The sequence below is a fragment of the Populus nigra genome, chromosome 13 (assembly GCF_951802175.1).
Source record: "Populus nigra chromosome 13, ddPopNigr1.1, whole genome shotgun sequence".
Lineage (NCBI taxonomy): Eukaryota > Viridiplantae > Streptophyta > Magnoliopsida > Malpighiales > Salicaceae > Populus > Populus nigra.
Genome location: NC_084864.1, coordinates 7238293 through 7262744, shown reverse-complemented (window position 1 = coordinate 7262744; position 24452 = coordinate 7238293). Strand labels below are relative to the sequence as shown.

At 33.1% G+C, this 24452-nt stretch overlaps 1 long non-coding RNA gene across 1 annotated transcript; it reads left to right on the top strand.

Moving 5' to 3' along the window:
• Positions 1 to 2519: 2519 nt before the first annotated feature.
• Positions 2520 to 4777, top strand: LOC133670777 (uncharacterized). The gene is made up of 3 exons (XR_009834163.1): positions 2520 to 2869; positions 3167 to 3267; positions 4683 to 4777. It is a non-coding gene; the product is annotated as an uncharacterized LOC133670777 (long non-coding RNA).
• The last annotated feature ends 19675 nt before the right edge of the window (positions 4778 to 24452 follow it).

Here is a 24452-nt window from a genome sequence, read left to right as displayed (position 1 = left end):
AAGTGATTCCAGTGGAACTAAAAAGCTAACATCCATGCCTTTCTGGAAATGTAATGCAAGAAAAATAAAAGGAGAAAGATCATGGAAATCAAATCTTGCAAAGTCAAATCTCGCATTCTGCCAGTGTTGACCTTTGGCCATTAAAAATTTAATATCTGGAGCTACAGAAGTCCAATTGATGCAAACTTAATTGTTTTGGATTCCTAATTCAAAGACCTATCCACGCTCCAAATTTCAGCCAAAAAAGATGTCATATGAGGGAGATATGATTTTCCAAAAATGACAACTGAATTCTGCCAACAAACAGGTTTCGTGAAGAAACGAGTCCAAATTACATTCCGAAGCATCTAAACCGACATCCAAGTTTTTATATCAGCAATTTAGCTCCTCTAAGTCAGAGTTTGAAGATTGCATGCAAGGCTATTTCTCCTTTTTAGGAAAAATAGTTATTGAAGTACTTAAATGTAAACTGTCAACTTAAGGAATGACTATTTTGTAAAATAGAGACTAGGGTTTCTTAGCATATAAAAAGAAAGAGAGAAGGGGCAGCAGCTAGCAGAAAAGAGGGAGAGCAGAAGGAGGCAGCAGCCAGCAGAGAATAAACATAAATTCTCTCCTCTACAAACCCAAAAATCATGCTCTTTTCATTCTTTAGAAGTAGTTGTTCAATAGTTATGCAAGGCTAAACTCTTTTCTTGGTTGCAAGGACACAACAAACCTTCGGATTTCAAGAACCGTGAGATTTATTCTTCCTTTTATTTTCAGTTTATGTTATGAATGAGTATGATTGTTTTCCTATGCATATTTCCTATGATTGTTGTTGATGATTGCTAGAGCGGACTCTAAGTTATTGTTGTGAACAATCTATTGCTAAGTTTAATATCAAAACCGGAGTTGTGATATATGAACTTGTGAAGCAACTAAGCTTGATAATTGTGGCGGAACTACGTTATTGAACTTAGGGAGAACATTTGAACAAAGTGACACAAGCTGCGGACAACTTGTATGTTAATCTTGATGAAATTATCTAGTTCTTAAGCTACCATTAAATTGAATCATTAGTGCGGACACTTTGATTGTTTGTTGGTTAGGATTAGTTATACGGTAGATCCATTAATTAATCAACGTTAAGAAAAGATAAAATTTCAGAACATAAACTACAATTTTCATTTCAAGGATCGGTTCTAATTTTCATTGCTGGATGTGTGCTTGCGACCAAGATTTTGTTTTCTTGATAAGTTTTGGTTTTAATTGATTGTGTTTGCTAGTTTAATTGCTGCTATAGTTTAGAAAATCACAAACCAAATGCCTCCAATTACATAACGTACAACATAAAAATCTGACTTGAAACTTCCTCGTGGGATCGACCCCTTGCTTGCTCTATACTATCTTTTGTGTTTGAAGCTAGGGTAATTAATTTGTGCGACCGCGACATCGCAACACCTTGATATAGGTTTCTAAGTCATTTTTCTGTTTGAGTTCAATGAGTTCTTCTAAAGGATTCTTGTCTCCCTCGAACCTGCAGCATAGAGACTCTACATATTCTAACCAGGATACTGACTGCCCTCCCAAGCTTCTCATGTAATTTTGGTGCCAACATAAAGCCGTGCCAACATAAAGCCATGCCATCTAGATAATAGGAAGCTAGTTTGAACTTGTCTTGCTCAGCAATTCCTTCCACATCAAAGTACTGATTACACTTATAAATCCATTTAAGGATATCCTCTCCCTCAAAAATAGGAAACTCTCGTTTTGGTCTATGTAAGTGATATTGAGGAGGTGTACCTTCATTAGCCCAGTTGAATTGAGCCGGAGAAGTCCTTGTGGTGGGGAACTGAGGGGCCTGGGGTAAGCTGCACTCCCCTGAAGAGAGCTGGGTCTTCTGCAATGCGGTGTCCACACGAGAAACAAGAGCATTCATAGCTTCTCTAAGTTCTCTGAAACGTATATTAGCATCAGCCCTAGTATCAACAAGTTGTTGTTGGATGTGATCATATGCCTTGGGTTGCTCCAGCAGGGTGGTTTCATCCACCCTCCTAGCATCTTGAGATCTTGTTTCAAGAGGCATTTGAGTCTGAAGATGTGGCTCTGATACCACTTGGAGCAACTGACTTGACTAATAGGAGGTAGAGTAGAGTAGGAGTAGCAGAAGAAGGAAAGAAGAAGAAGATGGAAGAAGGAAAGACGATGGGAAGGAATACACAGAGATGGTATGAGGAAAGAATCACCGAAAGAAAAGGGATCAGTTCAATGTTATTTCATGCCTGCCTCTGTTGCAACAGAATGCCACATATATATATACAATCGTACCTAACAACTAGCTCGTGCCTTCTTTTCTTTTCATGTGACTTATAACAGATTTATAACTGAAATATAAACTCTATAAACACATCGTTTTTTTACTAAATGACTTACTCTAAAACGCACCGTTTACTCAATTATTTCCCTTAATTTGAATTTCCCCCCTTTTAAACCTAGTAGTTAGTTGCTGTCTTGCAACAATGGCTTGTTATCTTATCTTCTGTTGTTAACATTATCTTCTTTATTTCAGGAACCTGCTGCTGTTATTGAAGAGTTCTAGTTGAGCTGTTCTTCTACAATTCCCGTGTGTTCTTCCTTCGATTGAACCCGATGCTCTTTTTTCCTTCTCGGCCATGGCTTACAAACAATGCAACGCAGCCAGCAACATATGAGTCTGTTTCATTGCTTTTTTAAAAATCTCCAGGCTGGATAAAAATAGACTCAGGTTTTGCTTGCTATCTTTATTTTTGTTTTTGCAGGGTTGTGTTTCGTTGTGCTTACATTCTCTTTGGAAGCTGCAAAGACAGTGACATGGTCTTCTTATCGTTGCTCGCAGTCCTGACAAAGTGTAAGGACCTTTTCTCATTACTTTCCATGTTTATTTCTTTTTTTGTTGGCTTTCAGAATCATGGCATTACCAAATTAGAGCATTGGATTAGGAGATATATTGTGTTCTTGGATTAATGTCATGTCCAATGGGTGTCGAAATAGCACACACTAATGGCATGTTTGCCTGCAGCGTGAGAACTGTTGTGCTGCGTCAAGGCTTTTACTCCACTGTTACTTTCGCACCAGTTCTTCCAGTTTAATGTCTTTCCTTTTTTTAAAAATTTGATTTTGATTTTTTAAATTCTTACTGAGACAGGGTAGAATGACACCCTCTTACCTGCAAGGAGCAGAACTTCAACCTTGGTTAGGACTGCTGCAGATTACTTCATCGTTGTGCTTGCAACTGTTTCTTCTCAGGTTAGTTTTTTTCTTTAATTTTTTCGCCATTTGATTCTTATTTTGATGCGCTTTCTGAAAGAGAGTATCATGACAAGCTGTTAATCTACAGCTTGGTTGCTCCTACGCTGCATTAATGTCGATTCCTTTTGCTTTGCTGTGTCATTTGAGATTGTTTCTCCAGTCGAGTTCCTTCATTTTTTTATTTCCCTACTATGTTTTTGCCACTTACTGAGAGAGAACATACTAACATCCTTTGATCTGCTGCTTGAGAACTTCAGCCTTTGGCCAAGACTGCTTCCTTTCTTCCGTTGCTTCATATGCGACTGTTTTTTACAGGTTCGCTTCCAATTTTTTTTACCAACTCAAATGTTTTTCTTTGCTGCGCTGTCTGAAAGAAAGGTGCACCTGAGGAGCTCCTCCACTTGGTCGGGACCCCTACCTCCGCTATGTCTGTTTATCCAAGTTTGTTTCTGTTCTTATCTTCCTGCTCATCTCTTTGGTTTTCATTATTGGGGGGCAGTAATCCAATTCTTTAGCATCCCTTAATTTTCTTTGCTGTCTTCTGACTCTGATTGATTTTCTTCTCCTGCAAATTGGAGTCCCTTTTCCTGGACAGGTCTGCTTGCATTTTTTTTTTCCTGTTTGTTGTCACTCGTCTTTTTCCAGGTTGTTTTGCTTTTTCCCCTGGCTTTGTTGTTCTTTTTTCCTGTTTCTTGGCCGTGTCTTGCGCTTCGATACTTTTTTCCGATCCTTGAAATCTTGAATCTCTTTATTGTTGCCTCTCTTGCTTTGAATTGTTTTACAAGGATTTCAAGGCTTAGAATAAGTTTTCCTACTTATAAAAGTTGAGGGAGCCTTTTTGTTCTTTTCTGGTTGGAATGCATGCTCTCTCGAATGATTATGGTGTGTGAATGCATGCTCTCTCGAATGATTATGGTGTGTGAATGCATGCTCTCTCGAATGATTATGGTGTGTTACAACACTCATAGTTTTAAGTTTTATATGGCCTCAAATGCAAGCTTGGACCGAGAAAGCTTACGTCATGTGAAGCTTTCTTAGGAGGCAGGTGATAGGTTTAGTTAAGTGCTCTAATTAGTTTGGACTGTCTTCACACGATGCACACAAGGTGTTTGACAAGGATTTGAGAGAGAGGCGTTTATTTTCAAGCTGTTCTTTGGATTTTATTATTGCTGTATGTTGAGCTTTTAAGTCCTTTTTTTGGATTCTTGATGCTCTTAAGGAAAGACATGCTAATTAAATGATGTTTGGGTGACTGGTGGATGAAAGAGGTTATGGTAGTGTTGTCTTTATGTTTGTGCATTTCATGTTTTTATGGATTTCGTCCTTGGCTTTTATAGATGCTATTAATTATGTCTAATCAATTATTTCGTCTAAATGATCATGAGAATAATATAAGATTATTTGTATTGAAGAGTTTCTCAATTGCGAGAAGAAGGATTTAGACCCGGAGCAATACCTCAATAAAGGCCAGCAAATCACTTGCTGTGTGACCTCGGAATGTAAGTGCAAATCTTTAAAATTTTCTCTTTAATTCTTTATTTATATTATTTTCCTTCATATTCTGATGGGTATTCATTCATTGTTAATTCGGTTAATTAATGGTGTTTGATCGTAATTTAAATACTGGTATTAGGGGGTTTTGAGGTGTTTACAGATTTTTTTTGGGATATATATGAAGGTGAATGGAATACTAAGCTTTGCTTTGATCAAAGTTCCCAAGAACTTCATGTATTAATCTAGGAGCTAGGAACCTTAGGCAAGATCTTTGCAGCCCAGAGGACTATAGCTTTACTGCCATCATTTCACCTCTTCATGATATGTTGCTTTGCCTGCCTTCCACGACCCATTAGCTTTACACAATTTTGCTCACTGTTTAGTTAACTAATTGTGTTTTTAACATGGTGGAATCTTTCTTTTGTAGGAGAGCGCCTGCCACCAAGCACAACCGTGAAAGATGAGCTGCTAAATTTTTTATTTTCCTTTAGCAGCGAGCAAAAAACTATCTGTTTTTATGTGATCGTTTTTAAATTTTTGCTTCTTGGCTTGAAATCATGGTTGAACCAACTTAAAGCTGCTGTTTTATGTTTATAATGCTTCCTGCAAAAAATGCTCTACTGAATTTTTGTACAAATCTTCAAACGGAACGGGATTGAAGTATATATTAGCTTTGTAAGAGTAAGTTTTCAAAGCCTATTATGTATGAAGTTAGCTTTGTAAGAGTAAGTTTTCAAAGCCTATTATGCATGAAGTATATATTAGCTTTGTAAGAGTAAGTTTTCAAAGCCTATTATGTAGTATAGCTTTGCTTCATTAACAAATCATGAAGAAAAGTTCAAGTAATGCTAAAGTCCCATTGTTTTGGTTAATGTTTTATTTGATGTATGAGATTAAAGTACCTTAGGGATGTAGAAATCTTTGCTAGGAAATTGCATCTCTCTTGATTATAAAGTAATTGATCAATTATTGGTATCTTTCACTAAAGCCAAATAAGCTGCTGGCATGCTTTCCAAAACCTTCGAGTTGCGAGTTGTTCTAAGAGGGTGCTTGGCAGTGTGGTATCGGTTGCTTTTCAAATAATTTTTTATACCGAAATGCATGCCAATGATGTTTTTTTATTTTTTAAAAATCACATCAAAACGATTTAAAACGTACAAACCATATTAAATTTTAACAGAAAAAAATTAAAATTTTTTAGGAATGCAGTGCCGTGTTTCCAAACATGTTCTAAATATACAATGAAATTCCTTATAAATTTCACACAAACATTAATGCAATCTCAATACAACATTGATTTGATGTATCCTCTCTCATATTTGGATAATATAATGATAATAGATGGAATGATAATTGGGGTGTTTTTTTAAAAAATATTTTCTATACAATGAACTTATGTTTTTTAAAGTATGCTTGAATGCTTTCCGATTTCTTCAAGCTCAAAAAAGGAAGAAGAAATGGTAATCCAAAAATTTGAGCTGCAATTAATGTTAACAATCCAAAGATAAATAATAGATTATATGAAATTATAATCCCCTTTTATTAAATAATTTCTAGTCTAAAGAAAATTAATGGATCGTGCATCTTCATGCAATTTAAACATGTATTTAGATTTAAAATAATTGATATTCCTTGATCACTTATAAACTTTTAGGCAAGGTTTCCTGTTAATTGTATAATTTTGATCACCTTTAACATTTTGTTGCTGTGCCTTCCTTTAAAATTCTAGAATTTCGTTAATTTGGTGTTTGTATGAAATATGGTGAAAAACTCAATAAAATTTTCAAAAACACACTAAATTTTGAAAAAAAAAAAAAGGCATGACATCTAGAATGCATTATAGAATTTTCATACCATGCATAATATTCTATCAAAATTGCAGGGTTTGTCTGTGTTTTTATTCTTACCAATAAAATCTGCCATAGTTTTTCCATTGGAGGCTCTGCTCTGATTATCTACTTTAAAATCCACACCATATGCAGAAGATGGATTTGGATTACCCATATATTTTCCATTTCCATTATCCACCCAAGAGTCTCCAAACACGAATAGAGCGGGAATAGAAATATCAGATTTGAAGGGTCCAAGATCAGATGCAACATGGGAGTCATTCACTAGAAGGAAATGACACAAAAGAAAAGAAAATTATGAGGCCCAATTTATAGAATTCATTATTTTCATCATGAAGCTAATCAAATTAATGGGAAACACAACGATAATGAAGCAACAAGTTTCTTATCAGGCTTTGAGCGGAGGATGCTTATTTATATTCCATTTGAAACTGCCACCAGGCGCCTAACTCAATGGTGGAGGCAAAATTAGCTGTGAACCAGCTAGCTGGGAAGTTTGTTTATTTATTTATACTGCTAAAAGAAGAGCAAAATCCAGCCATGCATGCAACAACTGTAGAGATATGCACGCAAGCGTGTTGAGAGAGGATACACACGCACACGGTGTATGTTAATAATTTACAGCTATTTAAAATTTAATGATGGTTATATTACAAACCAACCTTAATTTGGTTAATATTTTCCAGCAATTTCTTTGCTCAAAATAGGCAATAATACTATATGTTTTAATTGCTCCTAGCAGTTCCAATTTTCAAAGGAAATACTAAAAATATTAATGTTATGTTTAAGTTCGCAAAAGCATGATGTTAATTTAGAGCTGGCTAGTCAAATCTATGTGATGCCAATTATAATCGGTAAATGTAGAATAAAAAATACCTGCTTCACGATCACTAAGTGAATCAAGTTTTACAAATAATGTTAATTGACCTCTACTTTCTACATTTATGTCAAAATGTCTCTACCTCGTTAGTCATTTTACAATGAGAATTATATTTAATTGCAACAAAAAAAAAATGGTATTATTTATTCTCGTAATAATATTGAATTATTCTTTGAATAACTATCTTGATGGGACACCGAACCTGAAATATTATTTATGCACGCGAATGATCATAGACGATGGAGAATAGTCCAAACAATTGAGAGATTAAGCTTTAACTTATGTTTTGGATTTAATTTATATGAACTTTTATTTGAGTTTTATTAATTTGGCTTTATTTGTTGGGTTTGATTTAATTATTATTGGGTATTTTATTTAGTGGGCCATAAGCCCAATCGCTTATTCTAGTTAGGGTTTCAGTATTAATACCCTACTTTTCTAAATGTTAAGAGACTTTTGATGATTAATGAAAAATTTGTAGACTTTGCATATCTCAAATCCCCTTTCTTCTCTTCTTTTCTCAGCTTCTTCTCTAAAAGCTTATTTCTTTTTCCCGATTTTAATTCTTTTGTTTGTTATCCCGCATTAAATTTGATATCAGAGCCAGGGTTTTAATTGTTCTTACAATTCCATAATATTCATGATAAACCTTTGATCCGATTTGATCTAAAAAAAAAGTCCTACTATTCTGATTGAAAAAAAAGAGAGGGAAACACTGTTCATCTTCTCCACAGCAAACAGCCGCCAAAATCAAAATTGTCATTGTTCATCATCAAAAACTCACCAAATCTGGAAAACGCCGATTGCAATGTGCATCAATGCCGGTCACACCAAGACCCACAACGACAAATTCTCCTACAGAAGGCCACTCCCCATGCCATCGACAAATCACACCAAATCGTCTGCAGCGGCGCCTCCACAGGACCGCATCAGACCTGTGGCTTCAACAACCAAATCAGCATCACAAACCATCAGACGTAACTATCCACAAAACCCATCACAACCAACATCGATTCGTGGTTCACAGCAGCAAAGGCAAACAGTGCAACAGATCGTCATCTGCCACCGTCCATAGTGTTGTCGCCCTCAGCAGCAACAACATATCCACGCATCAACATGCTCCCGTCCAGCAGCGACACCATAACCCCTTTCATCGCACCGCCGGTCCCAAGCAGAATCACGGAACCAAATTTCTTGCGCCATCGCCGCCAGCAGTGGCAATAGATTACATGAGGTAGGGAAGAAGGAAATAGCAGCTTTCAAGGCAAATTAATTAACTCTTCCACGTCAGTAGATTTCTGCCACATCAGCGCCATGTCATCTCAGCACACCAGCCAGCGCCACGTCATCCAGTGAAGCCTTGTCAGCCAAAGGCTGCTAGTATCTACCATGTCATCCGGCAATTCACCAATATACCACATCAACATCTTGACCACATCAGCTACAGCAGATTCCAGCTTCATCCACCGATCTAGTTAGTGAATCACTCTCCCTTGTGATTTGTTGAAGTTTACTTTTTGGATTTGCAATTTTCATTTAAAGTTATCATTAATATTACTTTTGTGCCAAAAACAATTTCACCTAGCATTTTTAATTGTTAATTTTGTTCATCAACCTTTTTCATCAGTGATAGCTAGTATTTTATTCTATTTGATATTAGGAGTTCTTGCTTGTGACATTGTGTGTTTGATTAATCATTTACACTTAAGAATCTAGCATTACATGCTTACAATTTTATTAGTGTAATTTGTTCTTGATTAATCTCCACATTAAAAAGAAGAAGAAGATATGATTAGCTTTATTTTTTTGTATTGCGACTTCACTTATAAGAACTATTTGTGATCTCAATTTCATTTCTAAGTGAGTGTTGCATGCTTTTGTGTCATAATCATCTAGTGTACAATATTAAGTTTACACTTACCATAGACTCAACCTTTAGTGATATTTTTATGACCAATAAAGGGGCACTACAAATGTAGGTGATCAACATGTTTAAAAGAATTGAACCCCAAGAGAGTTTTCGAATAAGGCACTCAAAGACCAATAAATATCACAAGAATAATTATTATGGACAAGTTCACTCTAAGCACCACCAGTATGACTATCATTTAGGTTACTCTAAACACGATGACTTTGATTAGCGAGTCTTGAGTCCTAACAAAATAGAAGCCCCCACTTTTGACGGTCTTCATGACCCTTGGATATTTGATATGTAGATTCGTGATATTGATCGATTCTTTGAGTGGCATAACTTGTCTAATAATAAGAAAGTTAGATTTGCTAAGATGAAACTCATTAATGAAGCCAAAATTTATTGGAGAGATGTTGAGGATTGTTTAGAGATGAGAGGTAAACCTCCTATAAATGATTGGATCAAAATGAAACAAAAACTTCAGGAGAAGTACCTACCCCAGTCTTATAGGAATAAACTCTTAGACCAATGGAACAATCTAAGATAAAGGAATAAGTTTATCAATGAGTATATAACGTAGTTTAACGATTACATTATTAGATGTGCCATAAGAGAGAATAAAGCCATGACCTTGCGTAGATTTTGTAAAGGCTTAAATGATGATCTTAGAAGAGAAGTTGTATTTCAAGGTGTATCTACCCTTAACCAAGTTTATACCTTAGTTAAAGACTACAAGTTGGTCACAAAGAATCAGTGGAAGTATTGTCAGGACTCTTATAGTATCCCTATTAGGTCCCAATTCAGAAGTAGTGATTCTTTGTTAGATGCTCCACCCCACAGACCTAATCCTAGTAACTCCTAACTTTATAAGAAAGATAAAGGCAAACGAGTTATTAATGAAGTGTCTAGGGTGAGTTCAATGGTTAAGTGTACTAATTGTCTAAGTTTTAGTCATATCTCTTTAGATTGTACCTCTAAACCTTTAGTCATCTAAAAATATAAGGATATAGGTAAAAAGGAATATTGTAGTGTTGAAGTGTATGAGCCTAATCTTGAGGATTTTAGTGACTTAGATGACGAGGATGTGCAAGAAGAGGGATTTAACACAATGAGCCCACATGAGCTTGAGGCTGAGGTTAAGAAAGAGTCTAGTATGTTTGCTTTAATGGTGGAGGAAATTTTAGGGAACTCTTCAATGGAATCGCCTATAGAGATAAGTATGGTCTTAGAAGAGTCTCATGATATTAGTCCTCCTGAATTACCTGATTCCTCATCCCACATGCTTGGTGTCCAGCACATCATAAGTTTAGAGCAACATGTTGAGCTTCTTGACCCCTTACCACATGCACGTTATGAGGAAATGAAAATAATCCTAGTTTACTTGATTATGTCTATACTATATCTGCATAGGTTTCAAACAATGTTTGTCTCATTCCACACCCTCAATCATTTAGTGTTCATAGTTACAAACCTGGGAAGCCTATAGAACACCTTCCCATATCTCCTCATGATAGGATGTCTAAATCAGCTGAGTCGTTACCATGTAGGGTTCATAATTTGCATATTGAGATCATGAAACAAATTCAAGCAAGTAATGAACAATACAAATTTTGAGCTGATTTACTTAAGTATCATGATGCACTTAATGTTGGAGATTATTTCATGATACATATTAGACCTGAACGGTGTCCTTTAGAAACCGATCATAAATTGCAAGTAAGTAGTGCTAGACCTTTCAAAGTGTTGCAAATGATTAAATCAAATAATTATGTCATTAAATTGCCATCAAACTTTGATATTAGCTCTACTTTTAACATGAAAGACCTCATTATTTATAAAATACAACCTATCCCTAATGCTCCTTTTGATACCCCTACCTCATTATCCATATCTTTGGCATAAAAGGAACATATAAATGCTATTTTGAATGCACAAGTTGTTTTTACTAGGGATGGTGAACTTCAGCAAATCCTAGTATATGGGCTCGATGACCAGATTCAGACTATACTTGGATTATCAGAGAGACATCACAACAACTTGATGTTTATCTTTGTGAGCGTTATTGGAGTTGCCTTGGCCTGTACTCGATGGGGTCGAGTTCTTCCAACCCCGGGAGAATTGATGGGGACACCGAACCTGAAATATTATTTATGCACGCAAATGATCATAAATGATGGAGGATAGCCCAAACAATTGAGAGATTGGGCTTTAACTTATGTTTTGGGTTTAATTTATATAAACTTTTAGTTGAGTTTTATTAATTTGGCTTTATTTGTTGAGTTTGATTTAATTATTGTTGGGTATTTTATTTAGTGGGCCATAAACTCAATCGCTTATTCTAGTTAGGGTTTTAGTATTAATACCCTACTTTTCTAAATGTTAAGGGACTTTTGATGATTAATGAAAAATTTGCAGACTTTGCATATCTCCAATTCCCTTTCTTCTCTTTCTTTGCTTTCTTTTCTCAGCTTCTTCTCTAAAAGTTTCTTTCTTTTTCCCAGCTTTAATTCTTTTATTTGTTGTCCCGTATCATATCTTAGTTTAAAATTTAAATTATTAAATTGCATAATGTTATATACATAATACGTATAAGCTTAAATGATCATTGAATGATATCAATAATCAGATTATAATGTTTAAAAAGTCTATTGATTAGTACTTAAAAGTGCATTTTTATCAAGGTTTTATATCATCATTTTGCACTTAAAGTATCAATAACTCCTTAACTAAAGCATGTTTTACAATAACATATCTAATTATACAAGATACCTTTAATTTATGGTAAATGTTCATCTTAAATGCAGGCCTATCACAAAAATGAAAGAATTGATTGATGAGTTGAAGTACTGAAATTGAAAGGACAAAGAGATGGCCAAACTTAGAAAAGAGATGCTGGTGCAGTCCAAACTGGAACACTGTTCGGTAATTGGGTCATATCTGGAGCTGTAGATCTTGGATTTAGGTCCATTTTATATGGATGGAAAGATAAGACATAGGCCTACAACTTTCATGTGGAGCCCAAGATTCAAAAAGGCTGTTTTCAAGTCCAAATTGTAGCAACAACAAAGAAGTCCGAATCTGTCCTACAGCCCAGACACTGTTCAGTGTTCAGCGCGTTAACAATTCGCTGCCGAGTGGCATGTTCTGCAGCAAACTTGCGATTCGCTGCCAAAGTGGAGTTGTCTACAGCAAATCGCTGCCGAAGTTGAGTTGGCTGCAGCGAAATTGTGATTCGCTGTTGAAACTGTGGTGCCAGCAACGAAATAGTTTTCGCTGCCGAACTGGCTGCCAGCAGCGAAACAGTTTTCGCTGCTGAATTGGTTGCCTACAGCGAAACAGGTGTCGCTGCCGAATTGGGCAGCCTGCAGCGAACCAGTTCTCGCTTCCGATTTCTACAATAAACATCCTAGGCAGAAATGACTTAAATGCTAGTAACAACTTCATGGTATGATGGTGTAAAATATGGAACACTTGAATGTGAACATATGAACTCTTGAAATAAGTGTGGGGACGAATGTGATTCAAAAATACAAATTGACTGATTTTTGACCATTGATGTTTTAGGTGGTGCGCTCGGGATTGGACCATCGTCAAGACAAGAACAACCCACAGGTGGAGCAGGTAGGTGACTTGCACCTTCCTTTTTCATACGTTGAATAATGAAATACTTTAACATGAATATTACCATATTGTGTTAGAACCGATATTAGATTGTTGGACGCTTAAATGTTGAGAAATGAATGATTAGCTTCGGCTAATGGCATCCGAATGGATGACCGCGACGAATGATTGATTAGCATTGGCTAATGGCATCCGAATGGATGGCCGGGACAAAGAATGATTAGCTTCAGCTAATGGCATCCAAACGGATGACCGGGAAGAACGATTGATTAGCTTTGGCCAATGGCATCCGAAGTGGATGACCGGGGTGAGTGAACGGTTAACCTCAGCAAATGATGCCTTAAGAGGATAGCCGGGTTTAAGATTATGGTTGATTGCCAAAAATTGGTGCATCTATATGTACTACAAGTTGTTTATACCAAGTACATGAAGAAATTATAAATGTTAATGCTTCATTTAACTGCCAGATCATTTAGTTACCATTATTATTATTATTATTAAGTAATTACATTCTCTTAAATGTTTTGTACTGCTGCAGGGACGTCACACCAACGAGACGTCTAGGAAACCCGATACACGGGAACCTACTTTTGCAAGGAATCATGTAGATGCATTCTAAATCACAATGTATTTTGTATGAATCAATGTACTAAATGTTTAACTTTTATTAGATCCTTTTGTTTAAATTTGTAATGGCTATTAGTAGGATAGGAATGCAAACTCATGTCTATGTATGTATATTTTTAATATGAACTTCTAATCATGCAACCATAATATTACGTGTTTATGTAAGATTCACTTTTAAATGACATATTGATTGTATGGATTGTATCTTGATGATGTGAGGGATCAGGTTCACTGACTACCGGCACCATGTGTGTTAGGTATATATATATATATAAAAAAAAAATTACTATTGTTTTGGGCCTGAAAAACCGGGTTGTTACAATGATAGATTGGATTGACCCTATCCCCCTCCTGCCCCCTGCAACCCAAGTCATGGACTCTATTGAGTTTAATAACTTTTTTTATGAACTTCTTTTTTAATTATATAATAAAAATAGATGCTCACAAAATTGAGCATCATCTTAAAAATACACTTATTTGAGACCATTATCCTTAAAAAACAAACAAAAATCAATAATGCAGTCTATTTCCCAACCAATCTAATACTATATGATAAAATAAAAAAATTAAAAAAATTAAAAGACAAAAAAAAGAAAACAACATATCCTATCGATGGGTAAACTCGTCAAACTTGTGAATCGGGTAAGTCAGGCTTGTATACTAAACTTGTGAATTGGGTTATGGACTCCACTAAAATTATAATTTGTTTTTTTTTCAAAACTATTTTTTATTTAACTATATGATAACAAAAATAGATGATTGCAAAATCAAACACCAATTCAATACTGAGATGTTTTTTTTAGATCGCGATAACCTCATAAAAGGCGAAACAAAACCAATTATGAAACTAAATTTTCAATTAACCTAGTATATAAGGATGAAAAAAAAACTAATTTAAAAAAGTTAAACTTGTCAAACCCGCGAACCATGTCAACCAGCCAAACATGTGAATAAGTCCATAAACTTTATAAAATTTAATAACATAACTTTTTTTTAAAACTTTTTTTTTAACTATATGAGAAAAAAATAGATGATAAAAAAAACAAGTTCAATTAATAAAAAGACACACCACCAAACTCATAATTCAGGGCAACCCGCGTTACCCTGACAAACCCATAAATCATGTTAATCTTATAAAAAGGTAAAATAAAAAGAAATAAATGATAAAATCAAACCATCCTAATATTAAAAAATAAAATCCATAAAAAAATTAAAAAATAAATCAAAGCAAAAATTCAAAAAGAAAAAAGAAAGAAAGCAAAACATTGTGGATTACTATTGTCAGTCACATTGCAATGTGTGTGGGTGAACAATGGTTTCCTCACACCCTTTAATTGTTGTTACTTTATAAAGTTTGATAACATGACTTTTTTCTAACACTTTTTTTTTAACTATATGAGAAAAAAATAAACTGTAAAAAAAAAAGTCAAGTTCAATTAAATAAAAGAAAAAAAAAGACAATCCACCAAACTCATAAACCGAAAAAACCTGGGTTATCTTGGCAAACCTGTAAACCACACTAACCTCATATAAAGGCAAAATATAAAAAAGCAAATTACAAAACTAAATTCTCAACGATCTTAATTTTAAAAAATAAAATCAACAAAAAATAGATTTGAAAAAAATCATAACAAAAATTAAAATAAAATAAAATAAAAAAGAAAGCAAAACACTATGGATTACTATTGGAATCCACAGTGCAATGGGGTTATGTGAACAATAGTTTTCCCCTTAATCTTTAATTTTTATTACTTCATAAAGTTTAATAACATGATTTTTCTCTAAAATTATTTTTTTAACAATTTGAGAAAAAATAGACTATAAAAAAAACAATCAAATCCATAAACTAGGGCAACTTGGGTTACCTCGACAAACCCACAAATCACGCTAAACTCATATAAAAGCAAAATAAAAGGAAAACAATTACAAAGCTAAATTCTCAACCATCTTAATATTAAAAAATAAAATCATCAAAAACAATTTTGAAAAAAAAATCATAACAAAAAAAAGGAAAAAAAAACCTTGTGTTCAAGAAGGAAATAAAAATATGGGGAAACACTATAGCAATCCACAATATTTTGTGAGGAAAACTACAATGTTTTCCCTGCATGCTTTAGCTTTTCTTATAATACATATGGTGGCAAGCCAAGTAGAAAAGCCTTTGACTTTGGTAAAGATGAGATTTCCCAACTTCTATTGTCTGACACATCGCAACTACTTTTTTAGTGGCACCTTTCCTACGACTGGGTGCTATAATTCGATTTTTACTCCCTTAAAAAACTAAAGAGTTTGCATCAAAATATTTTATAGATAAAATTTAATAGATTTTTGAAAAAAAAATGATTATTGAAAAAAAAACAATACAATTAGTGATAAAATTAGATGAATAGTGAATTTTCAAGAATTAAGGACTAAGCTAGAGCAAGCACAAAAGGTCAAGAATAATGTTGAGGGATGATTAGGGGTTTAATTGAAAAGAAAAGGGTTAAATTGGCCAAAATAAAAGAATTAAAAGACCAAAGATCAAAATAAATGAGATGGTAAATTTTGAAAGTCTTATTAATTCAATCAAGGGTTTAATTGAAGAAAATAAATTAAAATTTAGAGTCATCTTGACCAAAAAAAAGAATTAAAGGACTAGTGACCAAAATGAAAGAGGTGTTGGAGTTCGGGAGCCTTATTAATTCAATTAAGGGCTTAATTAAAGAAGAAAAAAAAAGAATTTTAGATTCAATTTGACACGAAATTTAAAAAAAAATCAAAGGATCAATGACTAAAATAAAAGTGGTTGATTAGTACTTAAAAGTGCATTTTTATCAAGGTTTTATATCATCATTTTGCACTTGAAGTATCAATAACTCCTTAACTAAAGCATGTTTTATAATAACATATCTAATTATATAAGATACCTTTAATTTATTGTAAATGTTTATCTTAAATGCAGACCTATCACATAAATGAAAGAATTGATTGATGAGTTGAAGTACTGAAATTGAAAGGACAAAGAGATAGCTAAACTTAGAAAAGAGATGTTGGTGCAGTCCAAATTGGAACACTGTTCTATAATTAGGTCATATCTGGAGCTGTAGATCTTGGCTTTAGGTCCATATTATATGGATGGAAAGATAAGACATAGGCCTAAAACTTTCATGTGGAGCCTAAGATTTAACAAGGTCGTTTTCAAGTCTAAATTGTAGCAACAAAAAAGAAGTCTGAATCTGTTCTGCAGTCCAGACACTATTCAGTGTTCAGCCCATATCTCGAGTTTTAGAAGTCCAAATGATCTCAAATTTTTCCCCTGGAAAGATGAGACAATTTCTTAGAACTTTCATGATTGAAGTCTGTTCAAATTATGACGTTATCAATGACGATTTTGGCAGACAAGAAGATAAGAATTGTCACCAAGTCAAGATGTGGCCACCCATTCATTAATTAGTCAACAAATCAATAGTTCTGAATTTTGGCCTATAAAAGGAGGCATTTGCCATGTATTTAGGCATCTTGGTGTTGAGATCAAGATCATGCTCTTGCTTTCTCTTTTTGTATTTTTAATGTTTAAGTTTTGCTTTTATTAATATCTAGTTTATGCCTTTCATTTCCTTTTTTTTACTTAGTTAACTTCTTTCTCATTTATGTTCTTATCTTGTTTATTTATGTTTCTTTCTTTCATTATGTTTAACTAAGTTAATTATGTCAAGGTGAAAAGGGTACACTAATGGTGTAAGAATAAGTATAATATAAACTTAACATGGACCTTAATGTTGGATACTAACATGCTTTATAATTGTTATCTTGTTCACTTTTAATACTTTGCTTGTTAAATGGTTAATCTAGATTTATGTTGTATAACACTTGGTACAAAAAATACTTGGCACTTTCATAGCCCATACTGTATGGTATGACTGACACCTGAGCTATGAAAGGAACTTGATTTGTTGTTAACATAAGTTATAATCATGAATGCCTGACAACATTTACAAGTATTAGCATTATTCGAATAAGATAACTAATATAATCACGTTAACAATTTATAATCTGATTGGAACCTCCTTGTGTGTGGTTTCCAATTGAATAATAAGAGTTTATACTATACTTGTTTGAAATACCATTAGTGGATCCTCTAACCTTGACATTTGTTGTTATCATTGTTTAATCCTTAACATCTTCCATCTCAAAGTTCTTATCAACTTCTTCTTCATCATCTTTATTATTATCATTATTAATAGTATTATTGGTATTATTATTATTATTACTACTACTACTCCTACTATTATTATTATTATTATTATTATTATTGTTATTATTATTATTGTCATTGTTATTGTTGTTACTATTGTTGTTGTATTATTTTTGTTTATAATTTATACATTCAACCTCCTTGTGGTTCGACCCCGGTCTTGCCGGGTTATTTATTACTTCGACACTCCTGCACTTGGGAGAAGACATCAATCTTTTGGTCGTGTCAGTGGTGGTAAAATTTAGGGGTTTTATTGAGTTAATCAGGGGTGTAATTGAAGAAAAATATTGAGATTTAGGATCAATTTGACCAAAAATGCACAAATTGAGAATCCAATGACCAAATTGTAAGACGTGCCAATATTGTGGGACTATTTTGAATACAATCGTAGACTAAATTGAAAGAAATCTTGAAGAAAAAGTCAAAATTGGCTAAAAAAAATTAGAAGTACAAAGACCAAACTAAAAATAATTATAAAAGGATGAAATAAAAAGAGAAGTTTAATGAAATGGTGCATTGCACCGAAGATTGTTTTTTTTTAAATGAAATACATCGAAACAACATCATTTTAACATGCATGAGGGATTGTATTCTTCCCTTCACGCATCCATAATGTGCAATTCTTGTTCCTTTTTCTTCTTTTTGTTTTGTAGGTCTTTGATTGGATTTTAGACAATTATATATATATATCTCTCTCTCTCATGCATTTTATAAATGCCAACAAACACACCCTTCACCTTACTTGTAGTTGTACTCCATTCTTGGTTGAAAAGGCATGTCAAAGTAGCCAACCCAAGCATGTTGTACAAAATATACAAAATTCATGAAGAGTCAAGATTGACCTAAGAAAATCAAGGACAAGATTGTTCCATCTAGAAAAGTTCTAGGACCTCTTTTTGCCTATAAATAGAGAGACATGACAAAAAAAAAAGGGAGAGCTAGTTTAAAAAGAGAAAAAAAATCCAAATTAGAGTGAGAGAGAGAGAAAAAGGTTTGATTTGATAAGGGTTATCTACAGGATTAGAAAGAAGTGGGGAAAAAAAAGAAAAAAAGGGAGAAAATCACCCTAAAACTATAAAAATTAGAATAGGGTAAAAAAAAGAAAGGTTGGATTTTTTTGTCATAAACTGGTTCATTTTGAACCAGAGAGTTTCAGAAGAGAAAGACAAAGAAAATAGGAATAAAAAGAAGGTAAAATAAGATAAAAAGAATCCAAAACTAAAGAGAAAAAACTACCTACAGCTAGAGAGAGAAAAACATAAAAAAACATCTCACCATTGCCACCCACCCACCATTGCTTCTACCACAGACCACCATAACACCTCCACACTAAGCTGGAACCACCATTGAGGTAAGTAATAACCTTTCCTCCTTTTTTTTCTTTCCCTTGGGTTTTTATTCAAAATACTTCTTTATATATGTTTAGTTTTTCTTAGAAAATAAATACATTAATAAAAACTGAAAGTTGTTTTCTTAGGTTTTAGTTGGGTTTAATCTAGATATTATGTCTTTTATTATAAAAAATATTTAAAAAATATAGAGCTAACTAAGTATTTTCGGTTTCTTAGAAAACAATTACATGAAAAAGAAAAACTAAAATTTGTGTTTTTAGGTTTTAGCTGAGTTTAATCTAGATATTATGTCTTTGATCATAAAAATATAAACAAAATATAGGACCAAATATGTGTTTTGGGTTTCTAAGAAAATAAATACAATAATAGAAACTTAAAGTTTAAGTTTTTAGGGTTTAGTTGTGTATTTAGGGTTTATTTAAAATATGAAAAAATATGGGTTAAATATGTGTTTTTTATTAGAAAATAATACAGAAAGGGAAAACTAAAAATATTTGTGTGTTTAGGGTTTAGTTATGATCTAGATTTGGTATGTTTCTTTGATAAAATTACATTTAGCATCATTTGGTTTGGTCCAAATTGCGATTACCCAATATAGTTTAAAAAATTACACTTTACATAATAGATCAATTAAGATTTTGAAATGTAATGAAATGATCAAATTACCTCATATATATTAAAAATAAAAAAGGGAAAAATTCATCTACAACTTAGCAAAACAATCTTCTTCTTTTCAATCCACATCATTGTGAACTATTAGCCAATGCCTCCATCTCTTTTGCCAAAATCTATCCACACCACTAACACTAACAACCCCTTCAGTCTTTTTCTTCTTCAAACCCAAGCTATCGACTCCATGGGAACTAGTTTCCACCCGAACTAGCCACCACCAAAAATCCTGACTCCTTCACCACGTTAACTATTATTAGATCCAATTGAAGTAGAACACCACTAAACAAACCCAGTCTAATAACCATGACCCTTTCTCCTCAAATAACAACAACCCACATAGACAAACATAACACAACCAACCTAATGACCTAAAGAGAGAAAAAACAAAACCAGAAAAAGAAAAAAATAAAACTTCTTGTTTTTAAATCTCTCATTTCAGGTTATTGGTGACACCACTAACATAAAGAAGAAGAAGAGAAGAAGGGTCACCTGATCTAGTGAAAAACGCACCTCCCAAGCCATTAGAGCATTGATCCATGCGCCACCAATTATGGCAATGCATGAACTACACGTATCTATGTTGCCTCCATTGTTACAACTGCCTCTAACAATTCTTGATCAACCCCAGTCACTCTTAAAGGTCAATTTCAAACACCAAATGCATTTTTGAACAACTTTTAATATTTTGTGGTGTGTTTTGTAATTAATAATTTTAGTATGATTTTTTCTGACTTTATTAGAATTGAATGAATATAGGAGAAAGCATCTTATATCACTAAAGCTAATAAAAAAAGGTTGAATATAAGAAGAAGATTAAAGCCCACAACAAGGAGCAGATAATTGGGTTGACTAATTGTTTATTTATTAGACAATGATCATGTTTATGGTTGAATTAATTTGTTTTCTTCTTGAATTTTAAGTTGAAGGACCAAGGAAAAAGAGCAGATAGAGATCAATGATGAAGAGAAAGATAATTAAAAGGAAAGTGAGGAGGTTAATGGTTCTAAATGTTGTTCAATTGTTTGGTTTGTGTTATTGATAGTTTTGGATTGGTATAATTTAGAACTATTTGCAATTTGATGTAGCACGATGACGACGACGAGTAGGATTTAGACCTAGAAAATAGCGTTGTCATGTAGGTTGTGATAATGTGTGAACATTTGATGCTAATGGCTGGGTATTTTTCTTGTTATTTTGTTTTCTTTCAGTTACTCTTTATCTTTTATAGGAAGGATAAGTGTGTTGCTCCCTTTTGTTATTTTGTCATTCTTCTTCCAAGGGAATAAAGTTATTAGTTGTAGAAGGAAGAATGCCACTTGAATCAAAGTTTAATGAATTAGATAAATGTCATCTCTATATTTGATTATTCATTTATTCAATTACATATTTATGCCTTCTACCCTTTTCTAAAGAAAGAATATGATTAAAAAGGGTGAATTTTTGTCTATTTTCCTTTCGTTATTGCAATGTGTTTCAACCTTAGTTTTTTAAAAGGTTTGATGTTTATATCAAAAATAAGGGTGAATGGATGTGGCTTATTAATTTTGTTTGATGCCTATTCTCCTGTGTTTCTTTTACTTTTCGTTTAATGTTGTTTTTCTCATCCTTCTTTTACTTTTGGTTTGATACCTCGGTGTGGTCGTATTTGTTTTGTTCAATTAGATGTATATATTATTGAGTAATGGTGATGATAAATTGATTATTTGTGGCTAAAAATTGTGAATGATTTGGAAAAGATATGATGTTTTTTTTAGTTATGGTAATGAATAAATGGTTGCTTATGGCTGGAAATGATGAATGATTTGGGAATAACATGATGTTTTTTATTTTATTTTATGGAAATGGTAATTATAAGAGTTATCAATGGCTATTTCTTTTCAAAAATTTCCAACAATCATTTAGTGGCATTCTTGTTACTATTTAGCTTTAAAGGCTCTTTAACTATTAAATAAATTATAATGGTAATTCTATAAATAACATGTTTATACTTCTAATATAACATGTTTACACTTCTAATATTTCACATCTCATAACTCAATCACGACCCAATCATCCTAGGTCTCAATCCTACAAACATCATCGTCATCACAACCATAATATTTATAACATACATTAAATAACAAATATCATTATAGAGGAATAAATGAGATAAACATGTATATATGAACACAATCATATGAATTCCAGAGTCAAGATTATATATTCAAGTTTAAACATCAGTTATACAAATTAAGTTATATAAAAGTTGTAAATTAAGTTATATAAAAGTTGTAATATTACAAAATACAAGGATATACTCCCTAGAACCTAGATTACAAAAAGTGAACATAAGTTAGGATTTACTCCTGTCGTGCATGCGATGATCCTAAAACAAAATACATATTATTGAAACATGAATATCACAATAAACATAGCAACATAAATATCTAACAATTAAAAAGGCAAACATGCATTCATATTCTATTGGCTTCTATTTTCTAGTTTCTATTGGAACTCTTTCACATTCAACTGCTAAAAATCGTTTCCTCTTCCATTATCAACCTTCATTCAAGATTTCATAAAATCAACAATGATTATTTTCTCCTAACACATTAGCAATACCAATTTCATCAGTATCATCATCATCTCGTAAGAGTCAATGTATAGCGATCCCTTTACCCGAGATCCTAACATACACTAAATGAATGCTAGCCAATACATGGTGATCCCCTTACTCGGGATCCTAATATACACTAATGTATGTTAGTACAAAACATGGTGATCCCCTTACCCGGGATCTTAACATACACTAAATGTATGCTAGTCAAAACATAGTGATCTCCTTACCCAGGATCCTAACATACACTAAATTTATGCTAGTCCATGCCACATATGACACTTCTTATATTTTCTTTGTCAGCGATAATTTCATGACTTGGCAATTCACACAAGAGCCATTCACATTGAATGCACATACATTTAGAATATTATCCAAAATATCAATATCATTACGCAAACTTTCATCTTTTCACATAATATCCAACATTCACTAATTCACATTTCACATCAATAACATATTAAATCATGGAATTTAACTAAAAATTATAGGTGCAGATCACCTACTTGTAGTAGAAGTGACATGATCAAAGAGTTGATGTCTTATTCCAAGTGCAGGAGTGTCAAAGTAATAAATAACCCGGCAAGACCGGTGTCGAATCACAAGGAGGTGAACTATATAAATTATAAATAATAATAATAACAATAACAACAACAACAACAACAACAACAACGATGATGATGATGATGGGTTAAAGAGGACTTTGAGATGTAAGATAAATGTGAAGATTAAATAATGATAAAAACAAATGTCAAGGTTAGAGGATCTACTAATAGTATTAGAGATAAGTAAAGTATAAACTCTTTATAAATTATCAACATGATCATATTAATCATCTTATTTACATAACACCATACTTATAAATTTTATCAGGTATTCATGATGCTAACTTATATTGACAACAAATCAAGTTCCTCTCATAACAACGATGTCGGCCGAAAACTATGAAGGATCAAGTATTTGATGTACCAAGTGTTATACAACATAAATCTAGATTAACCATTTAACAAGCAAGGTATTAAGAGTTAATAAGATAAAAATGATAAGACATGTTAATAGCAAACTTTCTTGGATATAAACATTAAAGTCCATGTTGAGTTTATATTATACATATTCTAACACTATTAGTGAAACCTTTTCACCTTGACATAATTAACTTAGCTAGACATTATGAAGAAGAAAAACATAAATAAACAATATAAGAACATAAACATGATATAAGTTAACTAAGTATAGTAAAGGAAATGAAAAGCATGAACAAGAGATTAATGAAAGCAAAACTTAAGCATTACAAACATATAAAGAGCAAGAGCAAGATCTTGATCTGAAGAACCAAGATTCCTAAATGAATGGCAATTGCCTCCTTTTATAGGCTAAAATTTGAAACTATTCATTTGGTAATTGATTATTAATGTAGTGGCCAACTATTGATTTAGTGGACTAGGTGGACAACAACACTCAAGCATTTTGGCTGGATGAAATGACATTGATGCAATTAGAATTTGGCAAAGTATTCCACATGACAGTTGTTGGCAATCATCTTATCTTTCTACCCATAAAATGTTAGAGCATTTGGATCACTAGAGCTCGAGATATGGCTAAACTACTGAGTAGTGCTTCTGGTGGACGTAGTGGATAGCCCTCAAGTTCTTGTTTGGATGAAATGTCATTGCTAACATTAGAATTTAGTAGGTTGTCTTCATGAAAGTTGTTGGAAATTGTCTTATCCTTCCACCCACCAAATTTGACATCAGTTGGCCTTCTAGAACTCCAGCTATGGGTAAAATGTTGAGCAGTGTTCGGGTTGGATTGCAGAATAGATTCTGACTTCTCTTTTATGGCCAAACTTTGAATTTGAAAACTACAGATTTGGGTCTTCCACTATTCATGAACATTTTAGGCCTATTTCATAGCTTTCTATCCATATAAATCAAACTAAAA